Below are 27,553 nucleotides of genomic sequence, written 5' to 3'. Positions count from 1 at the left end.
TTATGGCATAAAATTATATGTCCATCTCATGTCTCATATTTCATTCATGTTAAATAGCACTTCATCTGTACGAGTACCTGACAGCAAGCTTCTTACTTATTTCTGCTACATACATGCTTTTCAAAATATAGTGGTATGAGCAGAAATTCAAATTACTTCATACTCTGAAAAACAAATTATATTGATTAACAAGTAAGAATTTCAAAGAGCTGTTACATGAGATAAATGTTTGGTGGTATAATAAATATATGAGAGAGGGGGAGAGAGAGAGAGAGAGAGAGAGAGACAGAGGGTCAGAGACAGAAAGTGAGAGAAGAGGAGAGGGACAAGGTGGGACAGAGACATTGAGAGAAAGAGAGATGATGTCCAAAACCAAGAGAAACAGAAGGGGAGATGATACGCCAGAATGATGAATATTCATAACCTGCTTTAATAGCTCAGTGGTAGAGCATCTGCAACATTGATCTGGAGAGCTAGGGTCCAAGTATGACTTGAAGCACCCTCTTTGTTGGTGCTGTGCTCCTGAACATAGTTCTATCAGTTTGGATCATCAGTGAAAAAGGGACAGGAGTACCAGCCTACTTACCTCCTAAATTAAAATGTAAAGAAAGTAGTAGATAGATGCAACTAAATATGCATAAAAATAACACTTACTCTGTTATCGTTGGTTTGTTTCTGTACATCAGATATCTGGGAGTGAAGCATGATCCTCCAAAACAATGGCCAGCTCATAACTCTTTCCAGAGCTTAATGGTCATATCATCTAAACCAGTGACCCACATGAGCTGAGTTTGAGTGTCAGCTACAAAGTGAAGTAGCCACACATTTAGTTCTGTAATCGTGGACTGTGACTAAGCATTTTGCCTCCAAAAACTTTTAATCAACATATCACTTAATCTGAGGGACAATGCTTATGAATTACCTCCTTTCCCCTCATTGATTACCTGATGCATTCTTTTAGGGGTTGAGAAAGGTGTTGCACTTAGTTCTTCATGTGGCCCATGATGATAATGGGTGGTCAACATAACTCTCAAATGTCCAGATTTTTGCCTTATATTTGTGGTCTATTCCTCATAAAATTTATGTTTTTTTGGCCAATTACAGAAAACTGAAGTCACTAAATAATGGCTTACATTTGACTTTCAGACTTTATATCCTTCAAAAAATGCATGCTAACACAAATCCTGTTATTCCAGCACATTTCGAAGTTTATAAGAGCAATATTTACAATCTGTCCCTATTTCTGTGCCTTTTTCATCCCATTATTTAGGCTTTGCCCAGATTTCTTGCGCTAAGATGTTGAGATGTATGGTGGTCAGTGAAAAAGAGTTTCGTAACCAACCCACTCACCTAGAAAAAAATAGCTAAAAGATAAACATGGTGAAATGATAAATTCACATAAATGTGTATTCACATGAGTGTGGTCTTCTGTTGTCATTTGTTTGTTTCTATATCATATATGTATGATAGAAAGAGAGATAGAGATGAAAAAGCATAGCCTTTCCCAGCTGCTTCGATAGTTTACTGGTACAGCAGGTAAAACTGTGATCTTCAGTTCTATTTTCAAGTCCCATTCTCTATTAATGGTTTTTGCCCCACGCACAGCACTACAACAGCTCTCCTGTCTTTCCTAAACTCTGTATCACTAGCTAGAGACAGTAACAAACTTATTTCCTGTCTCTTCATTGACCTTTCTAAAGCCTTTGATACAGTCTGTCATAAACTTTTTCTCCTTAAACTAGCAAACTTACACTTCTCTCCATCCACCATATCTTGGTTTAACAGCTATCTCTCTAATATATTCCAATCAGTCAAATGGCTCAACTTTCTCCCCTCTTCTTCCTGTTAAAACATGTGTTCCACAAGGCTCCATCCTTGGGCCACTTCTTTTTAACATATTTACCAACCTTCTCTACTCTTCTGTCCTGGATCCTCACTGATACAATACGTAGATGATTCTACACTTATCACTATTGCTGAATCACCAACTCAACTAAAATCAGACACACAGTCCTCTTTTAACTCTGTAGAAACTGGCTATATGAAAATCAACTTATCCTTAATCCAAAGAAAACCAAATTACTACTTCTTCTCCCTAAAAACCTTAACCGCATAAAGTCTTCCTTCCCCATACTGTCACAAAATAATACTCAAATACAGGTGGACTCCAGTACAAAACTCTAAGGTGTTACTATTTATGATAGACTAACCTTTGATTTATGCGTCAATAGTTGTATCCGAAAAACACATCTCAAGCTAGGTCTCCTCTATAGAAAAAAAATATATCTTGCCAAAACAGCAAAACTAACCCTTTCAAATGCCTACCTCTTACCCACTTTACTTTATAACTCCAAAATTCTCACCAGCCTCAACACTGGACAACTAAACAAGTTAGAAACAACTTATAACAGGATTCACAGATTTGCTGCCCAAAATTCTTACAAGTCTCATCACTGTCTCTCACTAAAAGAACTAAAGTGACTAGTTTCAGATTATTAATTCCATTCTCTACAAACCCTCTTTCTGTCCATCTTTCTCATCTCTAATCTCTCCTTACCTACCCACTAGATTACTCCGCAGTTCTGAACAAGGCCTACTAAAGATCTGCAAACCAAGGACCAAAATGAGTCATCTAATCTATAGTTTTAACCCTTCCAAGGCCTGGAATAGCCTACCACTAGATATAAGATCGCGTGAATATCCCAATCAATTCAAAACCGCTACAAAAAAATACCTTCATGTAAAATGGACTTGCGAATGTAATTATCCCCCCTAAACACTCCCCTATAACCTTCTACTCCTCTTCTCTCTTCCGTCCCTTCAATAAACAAACTTACTACTTTATCTTCTCCTCTTGGTACATCACTGTACAAACATAACTAGTAAAATATTTCAGCTAAGTAACTATTGCACTATTATGTATATAATATGTAATTATGAATGTATCCCTCTGATGAATGTATTGCTATATGTATTTCACTTGCCACAGTTTAATGTATGACACTGTAATGCAATAATGTGTGGTACTGATGAATGTAATGTGTGGCACTATAATGCAGTAATCTGTGGTACTGATGAATATATTTCTATATGTATCCAATATGTAAAATTTCTATTTTCTGTTGGAGCTATTCTCCTCAGGCCTCTGCTGAAAATGGGCATTTGTAGTCCAGTCGGACAAACCCAGTCATCAAATATAAAATAAAATAAATAAATTAATAATGATGTACTTCTGGACTTTGGTAAGGATCTTTTCCTCCAAAAGTTTCTAATTTATGTGATAGTTCATTTGGGCTCTGGATCAGGTGGCAAGTTGTTGCACTCCGTCTTTTCCTCTAAGAATCTAAGAGTAATGAAGCCCAATAAAGTGGGTGGGCTTGTTGTTATGGGGAAGGAAGATTATGTGTCTAGGATGACTATGATTTTATCTGAAGATACATATTGTGATGTTTCTTTGAATGAATTGAATACCGCACATGGAAGAATTACATGCATTCTAAATGATATGGTCACTCAACATCAAATTAACTTGGAAGAATATAATTATTTAAATGTGGTCATGCCTATTGTCCAAATGGTCTTTAGGGTGCCAAAAATACATAAGAATGTTCATCACCCCCTCCATGCGCCCCATAGTAGATGCTAGAGAGTCCATCACCCACCCTTGTGCTAAATTTCTGGACTGTAATTTAAAAACCCTTGTCTCACAAGAGACATATGTTTGTAGGGATGCTTGGGACATTTTGAACAGAGTTAACAGTCTTGAATTTAAAGAAAATTACATATTTTCTGAGCATTGATGTCAAAGCCCTGTATGCAGTTATACCCCATCATTTAGGTGTAGATTGGTTCACTGAGTTTTTAATGGATAAAGATGTTTCTCAGAACCAAATAAATATTTTTCAGATGTTGTTGGAATTAGTTCTTAAGAATAATTTCCTTATGTTTGAGGGACAATATTACTTGCAAAAGAAGGATGTGGTAACAGGGTCTGCATGTTGTACCCTTTTCGCTAACATCACCATGATGCAATGGGAAAGAAAAGTCCTTTTTAACACCGAGTTCATCAAATCCTTTAAGTTAAATACCAGTTATCTCAATGATATATTTATAGTGTGCTATGATGATAGGGAGAAGATCCCAACATTTTTGGATTACATCAACCACACTACTGATTTATTTTTTAATTCACCCATCAGCAAGGTGATTCTAATGTAACTTATTTAGATATCTGGTTAACAAAGGACATTGAGAATGGAAGGTTTGTTTCGAGCATTTATAGAAAACCTACCTACTCTTATGCATTCATACATCTTTCTAGTGCCCATCCCTAAACCGAGAAGTGGGTGGTAGTTAAGGGGTAGTTTGTATGAGTAGCCAGCATAATCACCCCCATGATCATTTCCTTGATAAATGTTTGTCATTGATAAACATGTTCCTTACTACGGGATGCCTGTCAAACTTTATTGACAATCTTATGTATGACGTTATTAATAAGAGAGAACTAAATTATTTTGTTTTTATTTTAAATTCTGATATAAGTGAAGGAGGGATGCTCTTATAGTAAACGATATTAGTTGGAATCTTAACCCCTTATTAGAAACTGTGAGAACTAGTTCTAAATCTAATCGCTGGTATAATTCATCTTTTATAACAGTGTTCATTAATGAAAGTGACACTATTAGGTGGATATTTGAAAAAAACTGGACTATTCTAAAAGAGAATAAACAGATATCATACAAAATAGGCAAGAAGCCACTTACAGTTTATAGAAAAGGGGAAAGTATGAAAACTATAGTGAAAGGTTTTAACAAATCCACAGGGTCTAATAGACCATCTAGAATGAATAAATGTGGATGTTGTTCCATCTGTAAACATATACTAGTTTGTGAACATTTCACTATTAATTCTCATTTATTCAAAGTGCTAGGTAATTTTAAGTATGAAACTACTGGGGTGTTTTATGTAGCTCTGTGTCGGTCATGTCCAGGTTATTATATTGGCAAGACAGAGCATAAATTTAAGGATAGGGTGTATAAGCACCTTTACGACATCAAAAAGGAAAAAGAAACCAATGCTCTTGCTATGCATATTTTAGAATACCCTGGCCATGCTTTTAAGTTTATGATCATCGAAAAAGTGACAGCTCATATGAGCTGGGAAGTCCTTGGCACTTAATGTTAGAGGGGAGGGAGTTGTACTGGCAACTTCATTTTAATGTTGTAAGCTGGCTGGGCTTAAATGAACAAACTTCTATAGCACATCTTTTGAAGTTAAAAGTACTGAGTAGGTAACAAGGTTTAGTGGTTCCTGTTTGGTGAGGATTGGCTATTTGGTATGAAAGGGATCTCTAACTGGTGCTTGGTAAGATTTGCCTTGTTTTATGTGCTAATCCATCTTTGGGGCTTGGCAGTCACATGATGCTTTATTCCAATAGTAACATTTTATTTAAACTTTGGTGTTTTGTAAGTATTTTATCTGAAGAAATTTTTAACATTAAAATGAAAGCACTGATCCTTTGTAAAACCTGGTGCCAGGTGTGGTCATGCCATTTATTTCATGGTCAGAGTGTCTGCCGATTCAGTACTCTACTCTGTATTTTGGTTTGTTGACGGTCATGTTTGCTCTCTTTGTTTTACTTTTCTGTCCTTAATTATATGGGTCCTCATCTTGGAGTTCCTTTGTATGCACTAGAATCCCTGCAGAATTGTCTACATGGCTCTTTTTTATCTTTTTTTTTATATATATCTTGGAAAAACAGGTAGCTATCTTTTATGTTGCTCTCTCCAGCCTCGGTTTTGACAGATTCATTGACTTCACCTAATGGACAGAAGCTGTGAACAACAGCTCTGGAGTAATGCCTATGAAACTCAAAGCCTTCTTTAAAATCATCTTGAAGTTTTTGGAAGTCCAGTCTTGCTCCATTTATGCTTGCAACTGTGGGATCATCATCTTTTTTTTTTTTCATGTGGTCTGTTTTAGAAGACCCATGCAGTGAATCAGGCACATAGGTTAGTACTAGGTTAACTGTAGGTTATTTTGAGCCTAACCAATTGCCCCATGTGAGAATCAAACCCTGTACTTTGTGTTTGTAAGGTAAACACCTTAACCATTATGCCAACTTTCCCCCTATAATTACTTCATGTTTCCAGAGGAAGACTGGCTGATATTTTTGAAACTGATCTGTTTCACAAGACCCCAAATCTGTCTCCCATTACCTTTACAGAGTACCACATTGGCATTAACACTGAAAATATGAGATGTTGGTATTGTGGAAATATGCAGGCCAGGAGCAAGAAAATTAGAAAGGAAGTTACTACATTAAGAAAAGAGTAATTGACAGAGGAAAGACAACCATCAAGATACAGATATAGCAAGGATCGCACCATCCAACTGAGCACTATTCGAATGTTAGGCACTTTATGTAGTTCAGAAAGCCATAACAAGTGGAAACAGGTTTGGAAATGGAAATGCAGTCTAAACAGGCTGGAAATGTCAGGGGAGGCATTAGGATGTAGATTTTTAGCAGGGTGAGGAACAGCAGTGCAACAAATCAAGATGAACTGTGGGTGATGTCATGCATACATCCCTGCATCGGGTGGGTGGAACACCATGCATCAGTGCTCCCTTTATATTTTTTATATGTTACTATCATACCTAATGTGGTATGCTTTTCCCAGTATGTCATCAGTGGGTCTTCTTTAGAAATAAAGGGAGGTGTACTGAGGGTAAAGCATGAAGAATTACTGGGTGCTGATGCCTGACACAAGGTATTAAGACAAGGATGGTTCATACTATATTTCTTGCTTTAAATGATATCACGGATGCACCTTCCTAGTTACACGGCACACAAAGATACAAGCAGATGCTGGAATCGTCAGACTGACAGCTGGATAGAGTGGGAACTGTACTTTATTGATATGCATATTTTTCAGCCTGTAATAAGATGCTTTTTGTGTAGGTCTTCATCATTAAATCTAACATTTCAGGTTGTTCATGACATATGATATGGATCTATGTCAGAACATCGACTTTGCAGAAACTTGAATGCCACACGGTAAAGACTATATGATCAGATTTCTGAAAAGTCACATTACACAAAACAACAAAAATCTACATTTTCACAGGGGCCAGGCCACTTGAACCCTCAGTTGTGGAGGGCTGCACCCCTTATCCCCTGCATATTATATGTACTAACTCTGAGACTACACTACTTTGAGGAAAAAGGTAAATTCCACGATCCCCACTGTACCACTATTGCCATACAAAAGCTTTACGTTTTCAGAAATTCGATCATATGGTCTCAACCATATGAAATTTGACTTTCTGAAAAGTCAGTCTTCTGAAGGGATCCATATATATATATATATATATATATATATATATATATATATATATATATATATATATATATTTATACATACACACACACACACACACACACACACACACAGACACACACACACACACACACACACACACACACACACACACACACACACACGCGTATATATATATATATATATATATATATATATATATATATATATATATATGTATATATATTTATAAATATGTGTGTGTGTGGCTATATTGGCTATTGTCAAAAACTGAACAATGCTGAAATCTTAATATAGACCAAAAAAAAAAACTGAAAAAAAAAATCAGCAGTACACAGTATATGTTCCAAACAATACCCTTGAAACATACAACTAAAAAATAGTGTTTCTGCACCCTCCACATCCTGTACTAGTTAAATATTAGAGCTTCAATATTGCTCAATACTGGGGAAAAGGCATTTCTGGAATCCTGGTATTATAGTAGTCTCATACAATTGTCATTCAGCTGTTTTTTTTTTTTTGGCCAAACTGTACTGGCAAAGCAGCTACTGACAAAACCGCAAATCTGCATAAACAACGCCTCCAAGTCTATGTATGTATCTATTTCCAGATATGTATAAATGTATCATGGGTCTACTTTGAAACATCTAAAACCCATAACATCTAATTTCATAACATTGAGACCAGATCATCTAAATCCCAAGACATTTAAAACCCATAACATCGATTTTCATAACATCTAACACTACATATCACAAGAAAATAACATCCTCTCCACATATAACAACACCAAACTACCAAACACACTTTTTACTATGTTTCTGCAGGGGGGCAAGCCCCCCTGTGCCCCGCACCCACCATAAATTAAATATACCAATTCTAAGATCACACTACAGTGGAAAAAAGTTAATTTCCTAACCCCACTGTATCAAGCGCCTCTGCAGAAACATAGTAAAACGTGTGTTTGGTAGTTTGGTGTCATTTTATGTCATTATATGTGGAGGGGATGTTATTTTCATGTGATTTGTACTGTTAGATGCTATGAAATTCAATGTTATGGGTTTTAGATGCTTTGGGTTTTAGATGTTCTGGTTTCAATGTTATGAAATTAGATGTTATGGGTGTTAGATGTTTTGAAGGGGACCCATGTATCACATATATGGGGAAGCATAACCTTCCATCAAAAAAACAGTCCATTGATCCAGCAATGATCAACACCTACACATCGAACATAAGTAACATCAATCCACAAAAGAATAAAAAGAGAAAATAACCCAATGTGTTTTGCAGACTATCTGCTAATTAGATATAGGAACTCAGAGATTGCAGTACAGTGGGGAAAACAGCATATTACCTGAGCTACACCATACCATGATCCTGTACTGACAAATCCAGTCCACTTTAATCAGTTGATATTCAGTCAGCTGTATCAGCATTGCCATATGTTGATGAGTTGATTTTTCATCAAGAGGTTCTACTCCTATATGTACATATATATATATATATATATATATATATATATATATATATATATATATATATATTTGTCTGTGTGTATGTCAGACATCCTGCAAAAATGAAAGGAGACTCACCACTTGGTCGACAGTTATATGAGAATGACAATCCCCAGGTAGGGTAATATCTCCTTTCCATAGTGATTGTGCAATCTCAGAGTTGGTAGATATAATTAGCAAGGACTGCAGGGGGCTTGCCCTCCTGAAAAACACAATGTTATTTATTTTATTTGCTGCACGCATCAAGGTTCAACCTTTTGTGATCGACATTTTGGAGGTCAATATATGGGCTACTTGACTGAAGTGAGTAGACCCACCTATCTATATATCTATATGTACATATAGGTTTACTAATAAAATGTGGAAAATCAAAATAATTCTACACCTTTTGATCAAACCAGATTGCCGAAATTGGTAGTAAAGAATTACCAAAATTTCAGAAATGGTAACACAGAATCGACATTTGAACATCGAAAGTTCCAGTGTTGAAAGCCTGTGTTACCAGTAACATTTATGCACGGGGGCAAGCATATTATTCTCCAGTGCCCAAAGGGTCAATTTAGTCAAGTTCTTTTGCAGACATGTCCTATCTGTCACACATGTTTTAAGTTTATCCATTTTCATGGGATTTGCAGCATGTTAGATGAAAAAGAGAGATCTAAAAGATACAATCTATGCAAGTATGGGCTTAGGACAGAACCCTGTGGGTCATCCTGATTGTAACCTAGAATGTCACCTGCCAAATCCCTGTATGATACATACGTGCCATGTCCTATTTATAAGTCATGCAGCTATCTTATGAAGAGTTCATTAATACTTAGTTGTTCTAATTTATTAATCATCTTTTTTCTGTTTGATCCATCAAATGTTGGAGTTAAGTCTATATAGACTAACAGCACAATTTCTCATTTATAGCTGTTATTATATTGTTATAGAACATCTTACTAGTGGTGGTTATATATCTATTCTGAACATATGCATGCTAATATATGGTTTGAATTAATTCCAGAAAGAAGCACAGTGGTGCAGAGGATGGCATTGTCATCTCACAACAAGAGGTTCTCCTGATTGTTTCTTGGCTGGGGTGCCTTCTGTGCAGGGTCGGCATTTCCTCCCTGTGTTCACTTGGGGTTCCTCCACATGATCCAGTTTCCTCCCATATTTCAAAAACATGCAGTAGGTGGATTGGACATTCCAAACTGGCCATATGTGTGAGAGTGCATGCGAGTGTGTGAGAATAGCCAAGGCAGAGCTAGCCACCCAGTATTGTGAACCTTGGCTCTAGATGATTGTCACTGTTTCACTGTTGATGTGGCACCCTGACCCCATGTAAAAAACTGGGAAATGAGGATGTGGATGGATGAAGGATATGCTTTGACTTTCCAGCCTCTCTAATTATAACAATAATGTTTCCAAATAACATTTACCATTATTTATTGTTTCACAGGAAGACAACATGAAAGTAAACTTAAAGGTTTTCATGACTCTGGTTTTGTCCTAGTCCTCTTTCCCTTAACGAGATGCTTAACAAGTACATGTCTCTAATCTTGAAGAATATCCCCATATGTTATGTTTGAGAGTAAATGCTAGAATCTGCACAGAGTTTATCAATTTGTAGGATTTTACTCTTACCACATCGTATGCATCTATACAATTCTTTCCTGTTATGCTCAATCTTTATATACATTTTCTTCAAATTTTTCTTGATCTTGTCTCACAGTGTGTTTAATCTGTCTGTAAAACTTGTGTGATGACACACAACTGGCCAGTAATCAAGGAGCCTCAATCTGCACCACTGGCACCAGTGAGGAACGTACATTGCAAGAATAACAGGTACACACAGAATATTTCCAGATGTAGCTCTCTGGATCAAGTGTAATTTCCTTTAAGAGCACAAAGAGACCACAGTCAGTCCGGGGCTGGTTTCTCCCTCTTTCTCCATATCCCCAGTAAGACTCCCCACTGGCACAGCCATAGAGTTGAGATCTGAGTTAAGTAGCCAAGACCTCCAACTCCCTCTCTGTCCAACCAGTGCTTTGTGTCCCTGTCCAAGTAGGTGACACACACACTCTTTAAGGGTTTGATTTATACACATACACACCTTGGAAAGGCTGGCACAGGTTTACTAGTGATGCCCCATTCTGCCCAGACTATAAGGTAGTTATTACTGCTGCCAGCCAGCTCCTTATCAGCTACTTTAAGGTTCTTAACAAAGGGTATCCATTCTTACTGTGTAATGTTACTATCAATACAAATGGTAGTTTGCCCAAGAGCAAGGCTATTGGGAGTGGCCTACAAAGTGTCACCAAATAAATATGCAAGTACTCTCAGAACTTAATATCTCTAGACAGATCAGCCACAATGAAAGGTTTAAATATATTTAATAATAAATAATAAAAGAACAAGACAATACTAAATATACATTTAAAGTAACTTTAGAGTTCAGAATCACAGGAAATATTTAATAAAGCATTGCAGGACAGTCTTGACTAAATAAAGAAAACTATCTAAGCTTTGTATATTCCTGACCATATCTAAGAGAATTACTATAACATATTACACTTAAATAGAGCAACAAGGCAAATGTGTGGTGAATTGATCCTTTAGCTGATCATGTCAGGTCAAAGACAGAATACAAAATGCTATCTCTCTTTCAGAGTTCTTACATTATTATCTCAAGTATTACTGCTGGGATAGATTGCAGAATGACATCATTTATTGTCAGCTGACTCTATCCCAGTTAAAGCACCCACTGCTGAAAGCTAGCAGTATTTAGCATCCACCTGTGAAAATGCTTAAACAATGGCTTTTCCTCAGATCTATGCAGTTCCTGGAAGTCATAAAACAATAAAGCGCTTCCAAGACAATACAGAAAACTTCTCTAGTATAGACATTGTGTCTGTTGCTGCACTGAAACTTAAAGATAACTTTTTTATGGCCCAGCCATAAAGTAATTTAATTTCAGCTATTTTTCTGAAGTTTTGCAAGTTAACCTTCTATATTCCAGTTTCCACTGTTAAAATATATGCATTTAAACAGTTACAATAGTGCATGTATATTTATGTCCTATTCTAGTAGGGTACACTGGGGATAAATTTCAAACAGCACTTTGTAAAATACCTTGTCAGCATATGTCTGTACAAACCATCTTATATGATATACAGCTCTAATACACGTGTAACACAAACATCTTATATGAATCATGTTGATATTCACAAATGACATATAATTATTTACAGAATTCCAGCTAGTTGTGCTGGCAGTACCTGCTTTGTCACAACTTGTTTGTTTCAGTTTTCAAAGTTTAGTTATTTTCCATTTCTTATATTTTTATCACTCATCTTAGCCAAGTGTCTTGTTCTTATGGAAATATACTCTTTTGAAGTTCTGTGCCTAGATCCTGATGTTAAATATTTTTCATTTTTTTGCATTCAAACAATTTCTGTTTCAAAATTTGCCACATTCCTTTTGCAGCGTTTTCCACTGAATCCATCACTCCTATTATTTTAACATAATGACTGTTTTGAATCCATATAATGTTATTACTCTTCTGTGCACTGGTTTAGATTTCATTTAAGAGGATTTTCTGAATGCACTTTTTGTGGCATTGATGTGTTGTAAAAAACTGAGTTAGGGGCTGCTGGCTGAAAGCATATTGTGTGTTTTCCTGATTAGTTAGCAGGCCTTGCTGTTGAAAAACTTGTTTATCCTGATTCTATATAAGTCCAGTGTTTGTTTGTGTTTGTGCTCAATTCCTCATAGCTGCCCTTCGTTTGGCTACTTCGCCTGAGAGTTACAGAGAATCTGCTATTGCCAAAGCCATCTGCTGCTAACAGACAGAAAATAAGTATCATTTTGTACTTCTGCTGATTATTTTTACTGCATTTCATAAGAATCCTGTAGTAATTATTATTTTTTCACACTTTAGTATTGTTTCAAAGCTGAATGTTTTCGGCTACTGCTGTAATGCATCTGCTTGGCTTGTTTTACAGGATAATAGTATCTATACTGTGCAGTTTTCCTGTGCTTGAGCTCTAAAACCAGCATTTTTACATTTAATAGGATTTTCTCACTTCAGACTTGTGGCAGAAGTGTGCTTTAAAAATCCTATCTGAGTTCGGGACTGCTGGTTGAAAGCTCATTGAGTGTTTTCCTGCTTGGTCTGTAGGCCTTGCTGTTATAAAACCCATTTCTTTAAGACAAGCATTTGCATGGGTTTGTGCTCAATTCCTCATAGTTGTTCTTAGTTTAGCTACTTCACCTGTGAGTTACAGAGAATCTGCTGCATCTAAATCCATCCGCAGCTGAAAAAAATTAAAGTAAGTACCATTTTGCATTTCTGCTGATTATTTTTATTGTATTTCATAAGAATACTGTATTAATTGTTACATTTTTTACATTTTAGTAGAGGTGTCTGAAAGCTTAATGTGTGTTTTTTTGACTGGAGTGCAGTCCTTGCTGTTGTAAAACTTGTTTTCTGTTTCTGTATAAGCCCAGTGTTTGCCATAGCAGACAGTGCAGCAGCAGTTAGCAGTATCCTGTATAGATACAAACACTATCAAGATAGAATTTCCCACAGAACTATCTCTGCAACCTTCCCCAGTCCCCCTGCTGATCTGGGAGCATATGAGTTGATACAGATCAGTATTGCCTTGTTGGATATCTACAGTTTGCATTGAGTAAAGAAAGCCTTCTTCGTCTGTGTGCTGTCATCCCAGTCCAGTTAAATTTCCCCACTCTTCTCCCTGGTTAAAACCATAAGTGATAATCCTTAAACCACAGATAGGCAGTTTCCTGCTATCTCTTTGGCCAGCCTGGTAGACATGTGTATCCTGAGACAATATAGTAATTGTCTCATGTATATTGACAACCACTTAAACCTGAAACAAATAAACATAGTATGTTAGAGATGCAATGAAAATTGAGACACGACTCTCACATACTGACAAATCAAATGATGTACAGGTTGCCAGCACATGCATATCATTTCCCTCACTAAATAAGGTCTTGACACATAAACTCACATATGTGGAAGCACTTGCAAGTAACTTACCAAAACCTCAGAAGCCTCACTTATGTTGCCTTCAGAAACCACATGCAAATAAAACCAAGACAACACCAACCACTACACATAAAAACACATATCACAACCACTACACATAAAAACACATATCACAGTGTCTCCACAAGCATGCCCCTAAGGTGAAACACCACACATTGAAACATCTTGGCCATAGGAAACTTCATCATGAAACACATGGACGCCCCCCTCACCAGGTTGGATAAATAGAGGGTTGCAGTCAGTCTATCAGGGACCAGGATTCACCAGATCATGCAGGCGCTCAGGTCACTCAACCACAAGTAACGGTATGACACAGCTGTAGTCCATGTGGGTGTGAATCTTCTTACATGTACCTCCCTGAACTATATGAAGAGAGACATGATGGACCTGTCTGAATACGTGTTGCAGGCAGGTATGAGCCTCACACTGAGTAGCATTCTAATCTCACCAGAATGATACCACAATACAAACAGAAAATGACTTCAGTAATTGTCTCGTCATTCCAAGGGGATCCAGTATTTGTCAGCCTGGGATGACATGATTGACAGACCATGCTGGTCTGCCAAAGATGGTCTGCACCTGTTGTTGCTCGGCTTTTGAATACTGGCCAAAGCATTAGTTATCCCATAGCACCTATTTTAGGCAATGCCAAACCAACAGACCTACCAACGTAACAAAATCTTTAATGCCAAGCAGTAACACTAATGTCAAGCTGAATGTACTACTGCTCAATTCTAGAAGTCTTAACAAGAAACTGCACTCCCTGAAAGATCTCACCCTGGCGAATGCTGACGTCATGCACTTACAGTGACAGGATTCAAGACTGGGGAATGCACCACAGCCATGCAGTCTACAATGCCTATCACACACTTAAACCATCATTTGAAAAGGAAAAACTAAAGGAGGAGGTGTTTCTATTAAGACAAGGTGTTTCCATTAAGTTAAAACAATCACACCTCTAGATTGGTCGAGTAGGATGACTTGCTTGAGCTACTCAATGTCCAGAAGACCACAGGCAAAATCTCTCACCATATCATTGCTAGCTACAGGTTCCCAATCATGTAAACCAATCATGTAAACCACTCCACATACCTGACATTACAAAAGCATTTACCATTCAGCCCAATACACTACTCATGGGTGATTTTAACTACCCATCCATAAACTGGGAAACACATATCACCACTAACCTGCAGGCTCAGAGATGCCTGGACTTTGTCAAAGCAAATGTTCTGGACCAGCTGGTCTACACTCCCACTAGGAGTACAAATATCCTTGGCATAGTACTCACAAACATGGGGGAGCATTGAACCCCTTCTCCAGTGTAATATCTTCATTGGTGTGACCAGGACATAAATCAGTCTTCTTTGAAATAGATGTGATGGTAGTACCCCTATCAAACCCTAAAACCCTAAAGAATTTTACCAAGACCAATTAAGTTCTATTAAGTGATAGCATAGGTAATTTTAAAGCTCTCCCTACCTGGAACAACATGGAAGCTTATGCAAAAGTATACACAAATGCCCTGTACAACTGCTTAAATAATTGCATAGAAACAGCAGTACCTGACCAAACTAAACACAGATCTAGCCAGAAAAACAAGCCACCCTGGTGGACCACTGGTATTAATTGACTATACAAGAGAAGGAAGAAATCCCTGTCTAGAAGAAAGGGGTAAGGTGCACAACGGAGAAAAAAATCCCTCATTAGTCTCAACAGGCTAATCAGGGAACTAGTCAAGTCTTCAAAAATGTTATATAAAATAGCATCCTAATCAAAAGATAACCACAAAATATTTTGTTAGTTATATTCAAAATTTGCACAACCTATACTCAGCCAAAAGAAATAACAAACCAGCTTGCAGATAAATTTAGCTCATACCCCCCCCCCATCACCTCTAGTCACTCCCCATAAAATACCACCTACCATTCATGTGCCTGCTATCACAAAAGAACAGGTGTTCACTGTAGTCTCTAAAACCAGAAACATGATATCACTGGGTCCTGATGTAATCCCAGGGTGCCTATTAAATAGCTTGAAACATGACCTAGCAGACCAACTCGGATCTCTGTTTCACCATAGTCTCCAGACCGGTTTTGTCCCAGTAGAGTGGAGGACAGCAACAATCATCCCTCTGCAGAAGGGGGGACCATCAACTGACTCAGGAAACTACTGACCCATACGTCTGACTAGCCTTATATGCAAGACTATGGAAAGGATAATCATGGACCTGATTAACAATGACAAAGGAAATCTCCAGACTCTAGACCCAGCCCAGTTCAGCTTTGTCAAGTCCTGCCTGCTCAGTCTGATGGACTTCTTTGAGAAGGTCACCAAGGCCATGGAGGAGGGTAAGACAGTGCATACCACCTACCTTGACCTGGCCAAGGTATCTGATACAATATCATACTTGGTTATTATAGATAAACTCAGTAACTTCTTGGTCAACAGATTACTAGAGAAATGGCTCATGGATAGAACACATGTTGTTAGAGTGGGACAATCCACATCCAGAAACAGGCCAGTTACCAGTGTAATACCACAAGGCTCAGGGCTGAGCTCCCTGCTGTTTGGGATATACTTCCCAGATGTCAAGGCAAATATATATGGCCTTTGGCTGATCAGGTTTGCTTGGGGTAATCATTGACTCCACAAATTATGCTGATATCATACAGAAAGGTATGATGCAGACTAATGAATGGTGTCAGAGTCATGGCCTAAAACTAAATGCAAAGATGTGCATAATAATACCCTTTGGAAAATTAAATATCCTGCAAATTACAACACTGATAGCACCCTCCCAAGAGTGCACTCAGTGGTGAGAGATCTGGGTACTCAGACAGATAGTAATCTAAACCTGGACCACCATGTATCCACCGTGGTGAGGAAATCTCTCTGTGTGGCTCAACTTATAACTAAAGGCATGGCATCCAGATCTAACAATGCCATACTACCACTGTACTCAGCCCTCATCAGACTAATAATTGAATACAATGCACCTTTTAGCATGTATCTCACCAGGCACCTGCAACAGTTATAACATCCTCAAAAGGTGTCTCACCAAAAAATACAAGGTATAACAAACATGTTATATGTGGAGCTATAAAAAGCCCTATCACTGTATTCAGTTTCCTAATGATTTCTCAGGGGTGTTCTGGGCATATCCTAAAAGGCAGTCTCTGACTTAGCCCTGATGGACATTTTGCATATTCTCAAAACTAATTGCATGAGGGTCACCATTTCCAAAGCTCTAAACCTGATCTCCGACATGAATAGATCTTGCTGGAGTGACAGATGTGTCCGAGAGATTGCCCTTCTTCTGGAATAGGTTTTCAAATTCACGTGAAGCAAAGCCCTTCTCTGACCATTTTCAAGCACAATCTGGATCGATGTATGGGAAATTGCAAATTAATTCCTGGGGTGTGCAAATTAATTCCTGGGGTGGCACCCATGTCTCTTATGGACAGTGGCAGTCTGTAAAAATAGTCAAAACCCTGCTTGCTGACCCCTTGTTATCTTTCTCCTAGGGATAGAAAAGTGGGTAAAATCTGTTTAAACTGGCTTGGTGTCTAAGGGCTCTTGAACCGTTAGTTAGTAATCTCCTATGACCCTATGAATTATATAAAATTAATAGAATAAATAGAACAAGAGAGCTTTGATGACACTACAATATGTTGCTTTTTGTTCTAATACATGGCTCCTCACGCAGCAACTAAATATTATCTTTTCTCATAAAGCCATGCTTCTGATGTTACTGACTAACTCTTCTTGCACTACAAACAGATTACACCTTGGAACAGGGCCAAAATACTTTTCCATTTATTTTCAAACATAACATATTACATATTTTTCCCATCCTATTTACATTTCTGTAGCAAATACTACCAATCATTTTGTCAGCAGTTTAAAAGCCTTGCATATGTAGTGTATTTCTGTTAGTGGGTTTATCTGAAGTGTAAGCTGTTGATTACTGTACTGAAAAGTGCAAATTTTGCATTATTTTTCCACTGAAGGTCAGCAAGAAATCACACCGACATCAGAGAACAATTTGTCCAGAAACATGCAACACCTGGAATACCTACAGAGATACCTTACTAAAAGGATATAAGGTCTAAACAGTATGTCCTACATGGACCAATTCAAAGCCCTGTCACAATACTCAGTACCCTGCAAAGAAGTGACCTGTGTCTGGCACACAAGGCATCCTGCAACCCAATACTGATGAATTTACTGCATGGCAGCAAATCAAATAATATCAGAAATACTCAGTCTAGGGATCTAAACCACTTCAGCAACATCAATAGAATGGTTTGGACGGGAATGAATATCTTGTAGAAGATACCACTAGTTTGGAACAGACTCCGCTTCCTTATAAAACAAAGTTCATCCCTGTCCACATTCAAGCACCACTTGGATCTGTGTATGTGAAACAGAAAATCCACCCTGGGACTTCACCCTACACTAGTAATGGACAGAGGTTCATAGGTAGGTACTAGGCTATCGGCCCTGGTGCCTATACAAGCTCAGCCAAAAAGGTACCCCGGCTTTTACCACCCAAGAAAATTATTTTCCTGTGCCACTGTCGAGCAGAGCCACAGAAGTGATCCCCGGGGTGAATTTCCTATTTCCCATCCAATCATCAAGATTTTTCTTGAAGAGTGCTAATGAGGAGCTTTGTTTGATATAGATAGGTAGTTTATTCCAGAGTATGGGAAGTCTCTGCGACAGGAATCTATCCCTCCGGCATGTTCTGTTTATTGTGGTGACAAGGTTTAGGTACCTAGAGCATGTAGCTTGGAGGGATTGGGATTTCTTTAAGTGGAGCATGTCCAACAGCTCTGGGCTTGACATAGCTTTGTATGTTAGGCAGAGATCACCTCTGAGTAGGCGATATGCGACGGAGTAAAGCTGGAGTTTTTTGAGATGATCTGCATAGGGCATCCATTTGAGGCCAGTAATCTTCTTTGTGAGGTATTTCTGTGGCCTTTCGAGTTGTTGTAGATGTCTTGTGAGGTACATATGAAAAGGGGCGTTGCACTCTATAATGGGTCTAATGAGTGATGAGTAGAGGGGAACAATGACCTCTTTTTTTTCTGGATGAGAAACCTTTTGTGATGAGGTGTGCCGGGGATGACAATGCACTTTTTGGCATTGACCTTGAGGCCATGCCTTTGACAACAGGCATCTGTCTCAGTGAGGCCCTTTTGTAGGATGTCCACATCTTTAGGAGTTTCGATTATGGCTCCTAGTTTGCAGTCATCTGCGAACTTCATTAGCCAAAGACCTTCTGTGTTAGCCTGTACTTCAGAGAAGTAGATACCAAACAGGAGAGGACCCAGGACTGAACCCTGTGGTGCTCCACTTGTCACTGGTCTGAAGTCGGATTTGGAGTCTGCTACTTTCACAGTGTGGGTTCTGTCAGTTAGCCAGTTGGCAACCCATCTTGTGACATATGGATTCATACCTAGTTTAGTGAGTTTATCTATAATTCCAGAGTGGGGGATGGTACTGAAAGCCTTGGCAAGATCTAGATAGGCTGTGTGAACCACCTTATCCTCATCTATGGCTTTGGTGACTGCTTCAAAGAAGTCTATCAGGTTTAGGAGACATGATCTGCCTTTTACAAACCCGAAGTGGGTGGGGTCCAGAGTTTGGAGATCACCAGTGTCTTTGTTTATAAGTTCCATGATGATACATTCCATGGCCTTGCAGACCAGCCTCGTCAGGCTAATTGTGGTTTTTACCTGTGCCGCCATGATTAGAGGAACTTTGCATTCTTCCGGTATAGAGATGGGCTCTTTAGTGGTTGAGAGGGGGGTAAAGTTAGCAGTGAACCTATCTGCCAGGATGTTGGCAATATCAGTTGTGTCTGTATATTTAGTGCCATTGTGCTGTAACTCAGAGCAGATCTGAGTGTTGCCATTGAGATCCTTGACATAGCTATAGAATGCTTTGTGGTTGTCTTTAGAATCAGTGGTGATTTTGTTTTCGTAACTAGCTTTGGAGGATTTTATCAGGGATTGCAGCTTCTTACTGAGGCTGACCAGTGAGCTCCTCCACTCGTGGGATTTTACTCTCTTTTGCAACAGTTTCTTCCTTCTGTTGTACAGTTTGTTTATGGCAGGGGACTACCAGATTGGTTTCCTTTTTTGGAGGATAGCGTCTTGGCTCTGTTTGGGATAGCACGATCAATGAACTCATGTAAGTGCTTATAAAGTGCAATTGTGTAGGATTCAGTAGTCGTAACTGTATTGTCCATCTACATGGGTGCCATGAAGTTCACCACTTCTGTCTTAAGAAGCATGAAGCTGGCTTTGGAGAAATTTTTTACCATGGTTTCCTTAATGGGGGGTGGGGGCAGGTTGTGGATATCTAGGGTAATTAGCGTATAGTCATATTGGACCAATGAGGCATTGACTTCAGGTGTGAAACAATGGACCGATCACTCATGTTGGCAAAGACTAGATCTAGGATATTGTTGCCCCTGGTGGTGGTGTGGATAAGCTGATCCAGGGCATTGGAGTTTATGAATTCCAGAAAACGTTGAGCGATGGAGTTGGTACATGAGTAGTTTTCCTAGTAAATGGTGGGTAGTTGAAATCGCCCATTATTAGTGTGTTTGGTTGAACCATAATATTTTCCAGTACATCAAGAAAAGAGGAGTGGGAATCCTGGGGCATGGTGGGGGATCTGTAGCAAGCTACAACTGGATTGCAGTTTTGCCCAAAGTTAACTGCACTTGGATAACCTCGGCTGCATTATGCTGAGCAACTAGCCTGGAGGTGTGGATAGCTTTAATGAATATGGACACACTTCTGCCTTTGGTGTTCTGGACGAGGTTACATGGCCGAATAGTGTGGTATGAGTTACAGCCTGGTAGTGCAGTGGTGCCTTGAACCAGGTCTCAGCCACTGCACAGATATTGATGTTCTCCATTTTAAGGAGTGCCTCGAGTGAGTGCTTTTTGGGATTTAGACTTCTAGCATTGAGTACCATCACCCTCAGTTTTTGTTTGCCTGTTTCTGTTACAGTGGTGAATTTGTCAATTCAACTTTGCCTAAAGAAGGCCCTATAGGGGCGGCAAGAACCTTAGCCAGTATCTGGAATCCCAGGGGTGACAGGTGCAGGCCATCTCTGGCAAAGCATCGTGGTCTGTCGACCATGTCATCCCGGGCAGGCAAACAGATACTGGATCCCTTTAGAATGACACCAGAAGCTTAGCCAATTGTTGAATTAAATAATTTTGTCCTTGTACTGCGGCATCATTCTGGATGATGGCAGAATGCTACTCAGGGGTAGGGTCATACCTGCCTGGGCTACAAGATCGAAGAGCTATTCCATGTCTCTTTTCATGTAGTCCAGAGAGGTATGTCTCAGGTCATTCACACCAACATGGACAATGACAGAATCATATTTGTACTTATTGTGGAGTGACCTGAGTGCGTGGGTTATGTGATGGATCCTGGCACCAGACAGGCATCTGACAGTAACCTTCTCCTTGTTTAGCCTGGTGAGTGGGACATCAGTGTTCCTGACTATAGATTCACCTATGAGTAGTGTATTGGGTACGTTGTTTTGCTTTATTGGCTGTGGTTGAGTGGCACACTGAGTCTGCAGGCTATGTGTCATTTGGCTTGTGTTGGTGGGTGGAGGTTGCTTGCATTTCTGCTTTGGAGGTCTCTGTTGCTTAAGCAGATTATTATTGAGAGCCCCCGTGATTGTTTTTGTGTTTCTTTGTGTGGATTTTAGTGGTGTAGATTTAGTGAGACTATGTGATGAATGTGGTGTGGTGCACATGTTTACCTTCTCCTCTTGAATGTCAAGGTCAGTCTTGGTTGGAGAGAGCTTTACCTCCAGTTTGGCTAGATAAGTGCATCTCTCACAAGTTGTAGTGTTGGATGGTAGGAGGAGAGGGTTGTCTGTGTACATGAGGCAATTTCTACATTGCCCCAAGATGCCCAGATTCATCAGAGAGACAGGAGAGAACACTGGGAGGTGACCTTTGGACATGCCTGAATAAAAAAACTATTTTCCTCTAGATAAGTGAGGAAAGTGAGTATAAGAGCTATTTTTCTCTAAGCAAGTGAGGAAAGTAAGTACCAAAACTGTTTTCCTCTAGGTAATGAGGAAGGTTGAGTGCTGTAGTAATTAGTAGGTTATTTAGTACTTACAACAAGTTCTGATCATGAATAAGCAAATTCAAGTGCAAAAACTAAGAATCTGTATCTGGACTAAACTAGTTACAGGAAAGGGGGGAGACAAGTACAAATGCGGGCTTTTAAATCAGAAAGTTGAGAGAGATGGAAAAACTGCCCAAAGGGCCAATAACTACAATTTCTGGGGCATAACCACTCCTTATGTGGTAGATAGGTTACCTAGTGCTTACCACTCCCACTGATAAGCTAGAAGGCTTCCCTCCAGCACAGAAAGCTTGGGGGGGGGGCGGGGTTCAGAAGCTTACATACAGTCCTGGATACAGCAACTCTGAATCAGGACTACACTAGTTACAGGAAAGGAATATTTATATATATATATATATATATATATATATATATATATATATATATATATATATATATATATATATGTATATATATATACATATATATATATATATATATATATATATATATATATATCTATATATATATATATATATATATATATATATATACATATATATATATATATACAGAAAAGTAGCTAAAACAGCAGTAAAACAATTCAAATGCAGTGCAAGTTAGCACACTTGAGTATGTAGCAATGTTAGACCAAACAGTTTAAAAAAATGCAATTAAATTAAAAATGACTAAAAACAAGTGCAGAAGGAGTCTATTAGGTAGAATGAGGTAAAGAGATGGGACTGGGTGGAGTGTCCCAGATCAAATCGACAGTGGGGGCGGGCAACTGCAAAAGCCTCCAAATTTAACAAGACAGGAATAGGAAGGGTGGGTAGGGAAAAACCAACACCTTCAGCAGAGATCTGAAAAACTATACAGTGAAGCAAAAATAACAGTGCACAACTCTGAAGTCAGAGGCAGCTCCTAAAGTTTTTATCCCATGCATGGGTCCCCTCAAATTATCTATTATATGATGACAGTTATTCTCATTAGGGGTAATATATAATTATTGGTCATGGGATAGGCAAGGCCAGTCTCTAGATTAATTTGCGCACAAAAAGGAAACTTGGGTAGGCTTAAAATGGCCTTCAAGGGCATCTAGCTTAGTACTTAGCTATGAACCTATGAACCTATTAACACTGGACCTTAAGTAACCACACCACTCATGCTTCTGGATCTACACTTCTTCAAGGTCCACTATCACCCACTTGCTGACTTTTCTATAATAATTTTTATGTGTGTTTTATTTCTACTTTAATATGCATTTGTATTCATGCTGTAAAGTACTTTTGTGTAGTGTATCTGCAGATTTATCTTGCTTTGGCCAGGAAATGCTCAGCAGGGTCTTTCTGCTGTGTGTGTGTGTGTGTGTGTGTGTGTGTGTGTGTGTGTGTGTGTGTGTGTGTGTGTGTGTGTGTGTGTGTGTGTGTGTGTGTGATAGCTCTCAACCTCTTAGCACAAAAAATCTGGGCAAAGACAAAAATAATGGGAGGATAAACCACTCCTTTTTGGCATTTACTTCTCTGAAGTCAAGGCCACTGCCAGCGGTCTCTGGCTGACAACATTTGCAGATGATTAGAAATTAGGAGCTGTCATTGAATCCCACACTGACACAAATGTTCTCCAGGAGGGACTAACACAGACATACAACTGCTGTAGAGCCATGGACTAACACTAAATACTAAGAAATGGACAATACTATCCTTTGTGAAGTTATCCGCCCCTGGTAACTATCATATTGACAGCACACCTCTAACAGGTGACTCAGTAGTCAGGGACTTACAGACACATGCAGATAGTAATCAAGCTTTTGACTGTTATGTCTCTACAGTATTGGATAAATCATTCTATGTTGCGCAACATATAAACAAAGGTATGGCATCTAAGTCCAAGGAAGTCATTGTTCCACTGTATTCGGCATTCATTAGACCTATCATTGAGTGCAATGATCTCTTTGATATGTACGCACCCAGGCAAATCTGACAGTTGGAACATCCACAGAGTTTCCTCACTAAACCTGCACAGGATGTAAGTAAAATGTCCTATGCACAATGCATCAAGGCCCTACCCTTGTATTCTGTCTCCTACAGGCTTTGGAGGGAAATGTATGCCTGCCATACAGGGCATTGTCAGACCCCACTCTGGACCTCCTGCATATGCTTGAAACAAACAGCAGCAGAATTACCTGTTCTACAGACCTGCACCTTGCCTTTGGTATAAATAGGATGTGCTAGAGTGACAGGTATGTATCCCAGAGACTACACCCTATATGTAACAGGCCCCCCATCCATGAGAAGTAGAGTTCTGCCCTAATGCAAATCGAGTGCAAGTTACACAATTGGATGGGGAGCAGGACATTCATCCCTGGTTTGGGACCTATGTCTCTAAGGGACACAGGCAAACTGTAAATGTTTCATCTCCCAGGCCCCTGCTTGTAAATGTTTCATCTCCCAAACCCCTGCTTAAATTTATCAAGGGTATGAGATTTGGGATGCATGGCTAGGCTTAAAGAAGCCCTTCTGTTTGTTACCCTAGTAAATACCTATGAACCTATGAAGCTATGAACCTGTACTGTATTACCATTCTGAAGATATTTGTCTTCTGTGCTGACATTCAATCCTCTGCTCTAACATTGATGGGTTGTTGTAGATGTGTACCCACAGATGTGTACTACACACTCCTGAAAGTGAAATGTAAACATTTCCATGAGACACATTTCATTGTGCAACTCCACAGCCCTTATAATGGCATCAATCATAACGTACACAAATTATCATACTATCCACATTATAAATGGCAAAGTACAATATCTGTAAATGACCAGTACAAGTAGCATGTCAACAGCATCAACGGATGAAAGGAATTCATACTAATGTAGATAATCACCCTGTGCATCAGCCACATAGCTTTATGCCCCTGCATCCATGAGACAGATGATAGGGATGTGGCACAGTCATCATCACTTGCACAGGGTTTTGTTTGGGGGTGCAGGTGGCCTAGGCTGACCCAGTAGGTTGGCAAGCATGTGTGTGAGTCAGGAAGGGAAGCAGGCAAGATGGACTCTGGAAATGTTGCGTGTGTTTCTGTAGGTGCCCTCAATGTGACAGTGATGTGTGAGTATCTGCATGAACACAGCCAAGCTCAGTGTTAGCCCAATGTGTCTGCATGTTGGACAGCTAGGAGCCATGTATGCTAGAGCTGACATTTCATCATCTCCACCTCCATACATGAGAACTGGCTTTGCCAGGTGTTGCACTGGCACCTCTGGGCCAAGATCAGATGCTGTGCTACTACCTGAGGGTAACTAATGTCTACTGGGCACATGTCCTCCACATGAATGCCCAGGGCCACGTGCCCATGGCCTGCTACATCATAATGTGGACAACACACTCCCCTCTAGAGTGACGGATGTACTGTCACTATGGGAGCGTGATTGTATGCAGCCACATTGACTCTCAGCAGATGTAGTTGCTGACCTACGGCCATGAGGCTGACGCTCAACTCCAATCAGACGTTCCATCACAGACAATGTGCGTTCCAAGACAGATAGTGTGTGTGTGATCTGTCAAAGACCTACCTCTTTTGACTGTGTCAGTCTACCAATGCAGAGTATCAGCAACACTGTGGAGGCAGTCATGGATGTCAGACTGTGCTGCATCCATAACTCTGAGAATTCATCCATCGGGAGTTCCTTTCTGAATGTGCCTGTGCCTCCATCATGTTCCTAAACATACACCAAGTTACACATGATGAGACACCTGCAACTGGTGGTGGAAGGACAGCAGGCCTCATATGAGCACCCCTGTCGATACACCTGTGTGGAACCTCACTAACAGTTTGGCTGTGGCCAGTGGCAACAGTCACTGAAGCCACAGTAGCCACATTTCTCTGTTCAATGTCCTCACCCTCTGATGGTCCAATATCTGTGGCCTCAGGAGACTGGGTATGCATAGGTATACTGTCTGTGTACAGTGATAATGAGGGTGGATGAGGGATGTTAACTTCTGTGTTTGATTCAGCCGCTGCAACCCCAAGCTGTGCCTCAATTTGGCCACCATCATCATCAGAGTCTGAAGAGACATTGACATCAGGTGGTGTAGGAGACAAAGACCAGCTCTCCAGGTCACCTGTGATTAAAAGGAACAAGCAATACTTTAATACCTGCACTACTATGCTCTCCGGTACTATGATGCAACATATGTTAAGCTGTATATACTGCTGTCACTATTACAGACTTGTATACTGCCCAGCCTCACAGAGTAGGACACGTGGACATTATTTTCTAACCCAATCTGTAAGTATTTTGAAATAATTATTCAGTAAACAAGAATCTTATGAGCAAAACATAAAATATGTACACTGTGGACATTCTGAAAAAAATCTGCACAGTTCACAGTCATGGCAATCAGTAATGTCCTGATAATACTTTCAAACCCCTCACTATGGTCATACCTACAAGGCAGAGGTATGGGTCTAATCTGTGGCCATTCCAAAAATATCTGTGCAGTTCACAATCATGCAGACAGTATATCAATCCAGCCAGTAGGCCTGGGATTACCTAATACAGTGACATATATCTAGATCTCTGACAAAACAGTTTTGTGCTTACCAGCAGCAGGAGCACGGTCTTGTCTACTTCCCGATGGTCCTGAAAAAATTTGAGAGAGAGATAATGGCAACATCTCCATATGTTACAGTGTAGCAGGGATAATACGTCCGCAACAACTCCATATGTTACGGTATAGCAGGGATAATACGTCCGCAACAACTCCATATGTTACAGTGTAGCAGGGATAATACGTCTGCAACAACTCCATATGTTACCGTATAGCAGGGATAATACGTCCAAATACCTCATGTTTACAGTAACTATTAAAACGTATGTGGCTGATAATCTCTACATGAGCTTAAAACTGCAGCTAACTTACCACCCCCCCCAAAAAAAATCACCTGACACCCGTGTAAAACTGAATACACCTTGATAGGATGAATGCAACAGTAGTCTACTACTGATCTAACTGAGTATACCTCTTTAGAGGAATGGGTGGCACCCATGTCTACAACATATTGGCTGATGGATGCCTGGGAGCTGTCATGTGTTGCAAGGTTTGCCAGGAATTTTTCTGTTGCTGTGAGAGAAGGTTCTACTGCAGGGCCACCACCAGTGACCTGAAGATCCCTGGCCACATCAGCTGTGCATCACCTTGCTGCATTTATCCTATCCATGCCACAGTGTCACACCTAATCGTAGGTACGATTCTGGTGACCCACGGCATTGATGTTATGCACCAGTTCATCCCAGATTGATTGATTATACAGAAATTTCATAACAGAAAGGGTTATCACATAATATAAGTTAATATAAAACTTCTCATAATATTCAAACATACGTGTGTGTGTGTGTGTGTGTGTGTGTGTGTGTGTGTGTGTGTGTTTGTGTGCGTGTGCGTGTGCGTGTGTGTGTGTGTGTGTGTGTGTGTGTGTGTGTGTGTGTGTGTGTGTGTGTGTGTGTGTGTG

The sequence above is a fragment of the Protopterus annectens genome, chromosome 6.part0 (assembly GCF_019279795.1).
Source record: "Protopterus annectens isolate FY-2018-M chromosome 6.part0, PAN1.0, whole genome shotgun sequence".
In the NCBI taxonomy this organism is placed as follows: Eukaryota; Metazoa; Chordata; order Ceratodontiformes; family Protopteridae; genus Protopterus; species Protopterus annectens.
The sequence above is the reverse complement of the archived record's forward strand: the minus strand, read 5'-3'. Positions refer to the sequence as shown.